The sequence below is a fragment of the Harmonia axyridis genome, chromosome X, assembly GCF_914767665.1.
Source record: "Harmonia axyridis chromosome X, icHarAxyr1.1, whole genome shotgun sequence".
NCBI classification, from domain to species: Eukaryota; Metazoa; Arthropoda; class Insecta; order Coleoptera; family Coccinellidae; genus Harmonia; species Harmonia axyridis.
This window is the reverse complement of record NC_059508.1, coordinates 31,928,996-31,938,995: the sequence shown is the minus strand read 5'-3', so window position 1 is coordinate 31,938,995 and position 10,000 is coordinate 31,928,996. Positions and strand designations below refer to the sequence as shown.

Here is a 10,000-nt window from a genome sequence, read left to right as displayed (position 1 = left end):
GAGGCAACCAAATCAAATTTGAGAAAATTCCACAATCAGAAAATTTTTTTCGAAAAAAAAAAAAAAATTCGAGAACACCTCGGTCATGGCAAGTTATTTCCCACAATCCATTCCCCAATCAACGTACATCCCAGAAAAAATCATCTCTCTAACTATCCTAGTTCAAAAGTTGTATCGGAACATTTTCACGTCGAAAATATATCTCTAAGTCCAGACCGATGCACCACGTAATCTCGGGCAGACCGATGCACAACGTAAATGACGATCGGGACCGGGGCGATCGGTCGTATCTGACACCGCCGGCTCGGTTCTAACATCGTCAATGAGTCGGGGTTGTAAAAAAGGACGTGAACATTTTTCCTTATAAAAATCAAACCCGACCATGGATTTTGATTCTGATTGTTGATTATCGCTACTAGAACATATAAGGAGGCAACCAAATCAAATTTGAGAAAATTCCACGATCAGAAAATTTTTTTCGAAAAAAAAAAAAAATCGTAATCACCTCGGTCATGGCGAGTTATTTTCCGTATTTCATTCCACAATCAACGTACAACATAGAAGAAATCATCTCTCTAACTATCCTGGTTCAAAAGTTGTATCGGAACATTTCACGTCGTAATATCTCGCCAAGTCCAGACCTCGGCGATAGGTAGTATCTGACACCGTCCGCTCGGGACTGACATCGACTTGGACTCGGGCTGATGATGGGGAGGCGTTTAAGGACGTGAACATTTTTCCTTATAAAAATTAAAGTCGACAATGAATATTGATTCTGATTACTGATTTACGCTTTAAAAACACATTAGAAGGCAACCAAATCGAATTTGAGGAAATTCCACGATCAGAAAATTTTTTTCGAAAAAAAAAAAAATCCGAAAAATATTTTTCGATTCCGATTACTGATTTACTCTTTTAGAACACATTAGGAGGCAACCAAATCAAATTTGAGAAAATTCCACAATCAGAAAATTTTTTTCGAAAAAAAAAAAAATTCGAGGACACCTCGGTCATGGCAAGTTATTTCCCACAATCCATTCCCCGATCCACGTACATCCCAGAAAAAATCATCTCTCTAACTATCCTGGTTCAAAAGTTGTATCGGAACATTTTCACGTCGAAAATATATCTCTAAGTCCAAACCGATGCACCACGTAAACTAGGGCAGACCGATGCACCACGTAATATCGGGCAGACCGATGCAGAACGTAAACTCGATCATACCGATGCTTCACGTAATCTCGATCTTACCGATGCACCACGTAAACAAGGGCAGACCGATGCAGAACGTAAAGTAGATCTTACCGATGCACCACGTAATCTCGATCTTACCGATGCACCACGTAATCTCCATCTTACCGATGCACCACGTGAACTGGATCTTACCGATGCACCACGTAATCTCAATCTTACCGATGCACCACGTGAACTGGATCTTACCGATGCAGAACGTGAATTGGATCTTACCGATGCACCACGTAAACTCGATCTTACCGATGCACCACGTAATCTCGATCTTACCGATGCACCACGTGAACTGGATCTTACCGATGCAGAACGTGAATTGGATCTTACCGATGCACCACGTAAACTCGATCTTACCGATGCACCACGTAATCTCAATCTTACCGATGCACCACGTGAACTGGATCTTACCGATGCAGAACGTGAATTGGATCTTACCGATGCACCACGTAAACTCGATCTTACCGATGCACCACGTAATCTCAATCTTACCGATGCACCACGTGAACTGGATCTTACCGATGCAGAACGTGAATTGGATCTTACCGATGCACCACGTAAACTCGATCTTACCGATGCACCACGTAATCTCGATCTTACCGATGCACCACGTGAACTGGATCTTACCGATGCAGAACGTGAATTGGATCTTACCGATGCACCACGTAAACTCGATCTTACCGATGCACCACGTAATCTCAATCTTACCGATGCATCACGTAATCTCGATCTTACCGATGCAGAACGTAAACTCGATCATACCGATGCACCACGTTATCTCGGCAGACCGATGCAGAACGTAAAAAAAAAGCTTACAGCACGCGGTGTTCCCAAGCGGTCACCCATCCAAGTACTAACCGCGCCCGACGCTGCTTGGCTTCAGTGTTCAATTCAATTCAATTCAAATGGTCTTTATTTGTCTTTGTGATAGTTACAGATATGTGCCTATATAGGCCATGTTAATCAACAATAAGGGTTTATATACAGTTCCTACCAGATAATTCTGGTATTATCAGTTACATTTCATATACATATAATAAAAAATTTTTAAGTAATTTCAGGGTGTTTGGGAATTTTTGTTTGATATCGTATATTTATTTATTTTATTATAATAGGGGATTTTCAGGAAAAATTTAGGAATAAAAAACCTGATATAAGTAATTTGGGGAGGGATGGGGGGTGGGTTGGGGATATATATACAGTTATGTACAGTTTTATCATTTACAAATTTTTATATACAATTTTATATACATGTCTGGGAAGGGGTTCCCGTTATGCTAAACGGCGATTCTCAATTCAGCTAACGGCCGCCATTTGCTAGTCGTGGCCAGTCCCCATTTCTCGTAGCACCGTTCGTGTCGCTGTTGGGTCTAGTACCCGTAGGACCGATTGGTTGTTACGATAACAGGGCGATGGATACGCCATTCGCATTGGCTGCCGCTACCTTTCGTTGTGATTCGTCGTCAAGACATATTTTTCAAAATGTCGGTATGTGACATGGCCGGTCTTGGAAGATGGCGGTTTTCATAGGGGTTTTTGGGTGTTTGGGGTGGGTTTTTAGGGAGGTTTAAGGAATATGGGAAGGAATTGGTACGGGAGGGGGTGAGGGGATGCGTGGAGTCGCGTTTTCGTAATTTGTCTTGTCAGTGCGTTGGATTTACACTGGAATTCGTAGAAATCGCTAGATACTTTGTTTAGGTACTCGCGGATGGTTGGAATATCCGCGAGTTCATGTAGTTTGGATATCCTAGTGTAATACGGCTTGCTCAAGGCCAATCTTAGGATTTTGTTTTGAAGGTTTTGGATGGGCCTTATTGGAAAGGGCCTAAGGTGACAAAATGCCGGCGCAGCGTATGTGACTACTGGCCGGATGTATGTTTTGTAAATGAGCAATTTGTTTTTTTCATTCAGCATACTTTTACTGCACAATAGAGGATGCAGTATCTTTTTGATGGCGTATCCTTTATGGATTTGTGCTTTGATATGGCGGTGGAAATTTAGCCTTTCGTCCAATTCAATGCCCAGGTACTTAACGGAGCTTTTTGGAGCAATTTCCGTATTATTGATTTTTAATTTGTCTAAGATTACTTTTTCATTCCGTCTTCTGCTAAACACGATCTGCTCTGCTTTGGTCTCATTCAGTTTTATTTTCCATCTGTCGAAGTAATTGATAAGTACTTCGAGATGGTTTTTCAGCTCGCGATTGGCGTCTTCAGCGCTGGATGAGTGGGCATATATGGCCGTGTCATCCGCGAAGAGGGCGATTTTTGTTTTGTTTTGTTTCGGGATATCCTGGACGTAGATATTGAATAATCTAGGTCCAAGGACTGATCCCTGCACAATTCCTGCTTTTATATTTTTGGGCGCGGATGTTTCATTCCCTACGCGTACTATGAATTTTCTGTTATTGAGATATGAGTAAATGGTCTTTATGAGGAATTTCGGGAATTTAAGTTTTATTAATTTGTAGGTCAGCCCCTCTATCCAAACTTTGTCGAACGCCTTTTCGATGTCGAGGAGGAGCATGACCGTGTGGTTTTTATTATTGAAACTATTTATTACGTCAACTACGATTCGGCAGATTTGCTGTGTCGAGCTGTGTTTTTCCTTGAAGCCAAATTGATGGTCATCGCGAATTTTATTGTTTTTCATTACATGTTTTATTTTTCCTAACAGGATTTTCTCGGTCAGCTTGCTGAGGTTAGACAGTAGACTGATCGGACGGTAGTTGCCGGGAGAAGTTGTGACTTTCCCGGCTTTGGGGATAGGGGTTACTACTGCTGTTTTCCAACAGCTAGGCCAGTGTTGAAATTTGAATACAGCGTTTATGATGTAGTTCAGTTGAACTATGGCCTTTCTGGATAGGTTCCGGATCAGTCTATTGTCCACTTCGTCCTTTCCTGGAGCTTTGTTTAGTGGAAGCTTTTTAATTTCGTCCCGTATTTCCGATGGATTTGTTAATAGATGATTTTCGGGCTTTACGAAGCGGTTCGAATTTATAAAGTCTTCCACTCTTTTCCGTATGTCTGCTTGTTCTGGACTATCGGTCTGGGATATGTGGTGAGCGGTTTCGAAGTTTTCCGCAAGTACGTCCGCTTTTTCTTTATCGGTGATGTAATTCGCGGAATTTTGGACCAAGATGGGAACTTGGGAGAATTTTTGAATACTGGATTTGACTGTTTTCCAGAGATCTTTGTTATTAGAATTTAGCCTGGAGATTTTCTGTTCCCATCTTTCGTTCTGGAAAATTTTTATGTGGTTTCGGATTTCGCGGGTGTATGAGTTTAAGAGTGTTTTATCGACTTGTCTTTGGTGGGATTGCCACCTTTTTCTGATTTTATTCCTGAACTTGATCAAGTCGATAATATGGGCTGGTAGTTTTTCTGCTACTTCAGCTCTCGGTTTTTTGGAAATTGTTTTATCGCGGGCGTACTTGAGGGCCTTCGTAAACTTTTCAATTTCCCGTTCGATGTCGGAAGCAGTTTCGATTTTATTGTTGATAGTTATTTTACTATCTAATATTGTACGAAATTTTGCCCAATCAGCGTTCGAATAGTCGTACACTAATTTTGTTGGGTTTCTTTCGCTGCTATAATTGACCGAGAAGATCACTGGATTATGATCGGACCCTAACTGACAACTCGCGTCCGGGATACTATTCAAGTTAATATTCTTAGTGAGTATTAAATCGATAGTACTCGGAGCTTTTCCATTGTCTGGAAAATGAGTGTGTCCGTTAGGGATGTTCAAAATTACGTCATCATTAGCTTCAAGGAAACTGAATAGACGATTTCCATTGGTGTTTCTGCAGTTGCAGTTCCATTCTTCGTGTTTAGCATTTAGATCGCCTAGAACTATTACTTTATTTTTCCTAGAAAATAGGAATCTTAGACAGTTGGTACTGAATTTGCGACTGGGGCTATTATACACCGCCGTTATGATTAAGTTGCCATCAATCTGGACGCTAGCGTTCTCTATTGTGCAGTTGATGGTAGGCAAAATGGTGGATGCGATAATGTTCTTTACTAGGATAGCGATTCCACCGAATCCAGAGTTGTCTTGTCTGTCTTGCCTATATGTCTGGTATCCTTTAATGAAAAATTTGTGGTTGTTTTTCAGTTTTGTCTCGTTGATAGTCAGTATGTCTATTTGGTTGTAATTTAGAAAATTGGAGATCTCCAGGAATTTTTGGGAGACTCCATTCGCGTTCCAAGTCGCGATTTTTAATGACTTAGTCATTTAAATTGAGGAAGAATTCCAGTATGACGTACTTTCTTTCGGCGGGGCTTGCATTTTGCAGCTGCTGGTTGAGTCTTTTGACGTCTGTCAGTAGTTGTCGTATGTCCACGTATTGATTAAGTCTGTTGAACTCGCTTTTCAGCTCGTAAAACGCGTTTTGGAAGTTATTTGTGTTATTTGTGTCATGAGTTTTGTTTGTTGGGGGGGAAGTTGGGGTTTTGGGGGTGGTTTGGGGGTTGGCCATGCCACTTACCGGTTTTTGTTTGGCCTCTTGGGCCTTTCTCCTTTCTTCCCAGACATTCACGGCCGGGATTGGAGCTTCGCGGTAAACTTTGGGGGCGGCAGGGGCGGCGGTTTTGGCGTTCCTCGCCCTGCGGTTGCAGATGTTCACGTAAATCGCGCACTCGGTACTGTTTGCGGGGTGACTCCCGAAACAGTTCGCGCACTTTGCCGGCGTATTCATTGATTTTGGGCACTCGCGAGTCGCGTGATTTTCCGCGCACTTGAGGCAGTTTGGGGTCCTATGGCAGTTGGCCGTGGCATGTCCCCACATCTGGCAGTTGTGACATTGGATTACTTCCCTTTTTGTGTAGTACTTGTTCCACCGAACGGCTGTATAATTAATAACGCGGACTTCCTTCTGTATTTTCCGGAGCGTTATCGTATTTCCGGTGACGACCATGTACGCCGGTGATTTCGTTGCTTTTAGTTTGTGGATTTCCACAACCGGAATTCCTAGTTCCTGGAGTTCAGTTTTAATTTCTTCCAGGTCTGGATCAGAATCCAGTCCCCTCAGCGTAAATGCATGGGTTTTTTCTTCCCTTGGGGTGTAGGTGTGGTATTTCACGTCGTTTTCATCAAAATATTTTTCTAGTTTCTTTCTGTCTTCTACCGTCTCGGTGTAGACGGTGGAGTTCATGGCACTGTATTTAATATAAAATTTGCCATTTATAACTTTCGTTATGTCGGCCACCGTTTTGTTATGTTTTTTGAAAACGCCGTTGACCACTATTGGCGGGGGTTTCCGTTGATTTTTTCTAATTTCAACGGTTGCTGCATTGACTTCTACCTCATTTGGATTGAGGTAGTTAAATTTATTTTTGATTTCTACAGGGATTGTCTTTTTGTCCTTCCTTTTCCTGATAGATGTTGTTGGATGCGTGAAGTTTGGGTTTTCCACATCTCCAACTCGACTTCTCTTTTTGGCGACTCTCGGGGGGTCAGTTTCATTATCAGATGAATCTGAAGGGAGTTTCATTTCCTGGTCGTCCATCATTTTAATAAAGTTCTGATAAAATTTTTGAAATTCCTTTCAAAAAGGAATTCAAAAGCGGTCGGTTTCACGCGAAACTCGGCCGTTTCAGGGCCTTTCGGACCCGAGCAGGTAAAATTTCGTCACTCACTCAGTCTATTCTTGGCTCTGGAATGCGGCTTGGCGCCGTCTGGTCTAACACAACGGTCACTTTCACAGGTCAGTTTTAACGTTCACAAATTCCACAACTATCTCTACGGAGCGATTTTGGGTATGGGGAAAAATTTTTTCGAAAAAAAAAAAAATTCGAGGACACCTCGGTCATGGCAAGTTATTTCCCACAATCCATTCCCCGATCCACGTACATCCCAGAAAAAATCATCTCTCTAACTATCCTGGTTCAAAAGTTGTATCGGAACATTTTCACGTCGAAAATATATCTCTAAGTCCAAACCGATGCACCACGTAAACTAGGGCAGACCGATGCACCACGTAATATCGGGCAGACCGATGCAGAACGTAAACTCGATCATACCGATGCTTCACGTAATCTCGATCTTACCGATGCACCACGTAAACAAGGGCAGACCGATGCAGAACGTAAAGTAGATCTTACCGATGCACCACGTAATCTCGATCTTACCGATGCACCACGTAATCTCCATCTTACCGATGCACCACGTGAACTGGATCTTACCGATGCACCACGTAATCTCAATCTTACCGATGCACCACGTGAACTGGATCTTACCGATGCAGAACGTGAATTGGATCTTACCGATGCACCACGTAAACTCGATCTTACCGATGCACCACGTAATCTCGATCTTACCGATGCACCACGTGAACTGGATCTTACCGATGCAGAACGTGAATTGGATCTTACCGATGCACCACGTAAACTCGATCTTACCGATGCACCACGTAATCTCAATCTTACCGATGCACCACGTGAACTGGATCTTACCGATGCAGAACGTGAATTGGATCTTACCGATGCACCACGTAAACTCGATCTTACCGATGCACCACGTAATCTCAATCTTACCGATGCACCACGTGAACTGGATCTTACCGATGCAGAACGTGAATTGGATCTTACCGATGCACCACGTAAACTCGATCTTACCGATGCACCACGTAATCTCGATCTTACCGATGCACCACGTGAACTGGATCTTACCGATGCAGAACGTGAATTGGATCTTACCGATGCACCACGTAAACTCGATCTTACCGATGCACCACGTAATCTCAATCTTACCGATGCATCACGTAATCTCGATCTTACCGATGCAGAACGTAAACTCGATCATACCGATGCACCACGTTATCTCGGCAGACCGATGCAGAACGTAAAAAAAAAGCTTACAGCACGCGGTGTTCCCAAGCGGTCACCCATCCAAGTACTAACCGCGCCCGACGCTGCTTGGCTTCAGTGTTCTGACGAGAACTGGCAATTTCAGCGTGGTATGGCCGTAAACAACAAATATAGCGATATTTTCTATGATATCTCACTTTTTGGGAGCGGAAAGGACGTGAACGTTTTTCCTTATAAAAAATGAAATAACTTTTGGATATTAATTCTGATTGTTGATTTAAGTTTTAAGAACACATTAGGACATATCTCAATGAAATTTGAGGGATTTCCGAAATCGAAAAATATTTTTCGAAAAAAAAAAAAAATCCCAGAAGACCTCGGTCATCTCAAGTTTATTTCCATATTCTATTACACAATCAACGTACATCACAAAAGGAACCATCTCTCTAACTATCACAGTTAAATTTTTGTATCGGAACATTTCACGTCGGAATATCTCGCTAAGTCCAGACCGGGGAGATCGGTCGCATTTGACACCGTCCGCTCCGGTCTAACATCGTCTTGGAGTCGGGGTAACGATGGAGAGGCGTTTAAGGACGTGAACATTTTTCCTTATAAAAATTAAAGTCGACAATGAATATTGATTCTGATTACTGATTTACTCTTTTAGAACACATTAGAAGGCAACGCAATCAGATTTGGGGAAATTTCAAAATCAAAAAATTTTTTTCGAAAAAAAAAAAAATTCAAGAACACCTGGGTCATGGCAAGTTATTTCCCACAATCCATTCCACAATCAACGTACAACATAGAAGAAATCATCTCTCTAACTATCCTGGTTCAAAAGTTGTATCGGAACATTTCACGTCGAAATACCTCGCCAAGTCCAGACCGGGGCGATAGGTAGTATCTGACACCGTCCGCTCGGGACTGACATCGACTTGGACTCGGGCTAATGATGGGGAGGCGTTTAAGGACGTGAACATTTTTCCTTATAAAAATTAAAGTCGACAATGAATATTGATTCTGATTACTGATTTACGCTTTAAAAACACATTAGAAGGCAACCAAATCAAATTTGAGGAAATTCCAAAATCAGAAAATTTTTTTTCAAAAAAAAAAAAATCCGAAAAATATTTTTCGATTCTGATTACTGATTTACTCTTTTAGAACACATTAGAAGGCAACGAAATCAAATTTGAGTGAAATCCAAAATCAGAAAATATTTTTCGAAAAAAAAAAAAAATTCGAGAACACCTCGGTCATGGCAAGTTATTTTCCACAATCCATTCCCCAATCAACGTACATCCCAGAAAAAATCATCTCTCTAACTATCCTGGTTCAAAAGTTGTATCGGAACATTTTCACGTCGAAAATATATCTCAGAGTCCAGACCGATGCAGAACGTAAACTCGATCATACCGATGCTTCACGTAATCTCGATCTTACCGATGCACAACGTAAACTAGATCACACCGATGCAGAACGTAAACTCGATCATACCGATGCACCACGTAAACTCAGGCAGACCGATGCAGAACGTGAACTCGATCTTACCGATGCACCACGTAATCTCGATCTTACCGATGCACCACGTAAACTCGGGCAGACCGATGCAGAACGTGAACTCGATCTTACCGATGCACCACGTAAACTAGGGCTGACCGATGCATCACGTAAACGACGATCGAGAGGCGCGAAAGGACGTGAACGTTTTTCATTATAAAAATTGAAATAAATGATAAATAATGATTCTGATTGTTGGTTATCATTTTTAATAAGCATTAGGAGGCAACCAAATGAAATTTGAGGAAATTCCGATAATAGAAAATTTTTTCGAAAAAAAAAAAAAATTCATGAAATCCTCGGTCATCGCAAAATATTTACCATATTCTGTTCGATAATCAACGTATATTTAAGAAGGAATCATATCTGTATCTATC

General features: G+C 41.7%; 1 non-coding gene across 1 annotated transcript; it reads right to left on the bottom strand.

Annotated features, from left to right (window-relative positions):
* Positions 1–8,101: 8,101 nt before the first annotated feature.
* LOC123687190 lies at positions 8,102–8,220 on the bottom strand. The gene has a single exon (XR_006748930.1). It is a non-coding gene; the product is annotated as a 5S ribosomal RNA (ribosomal RNA).
* Positions 8,221–10,000: the final 1,780 nt, after the last annotated feature.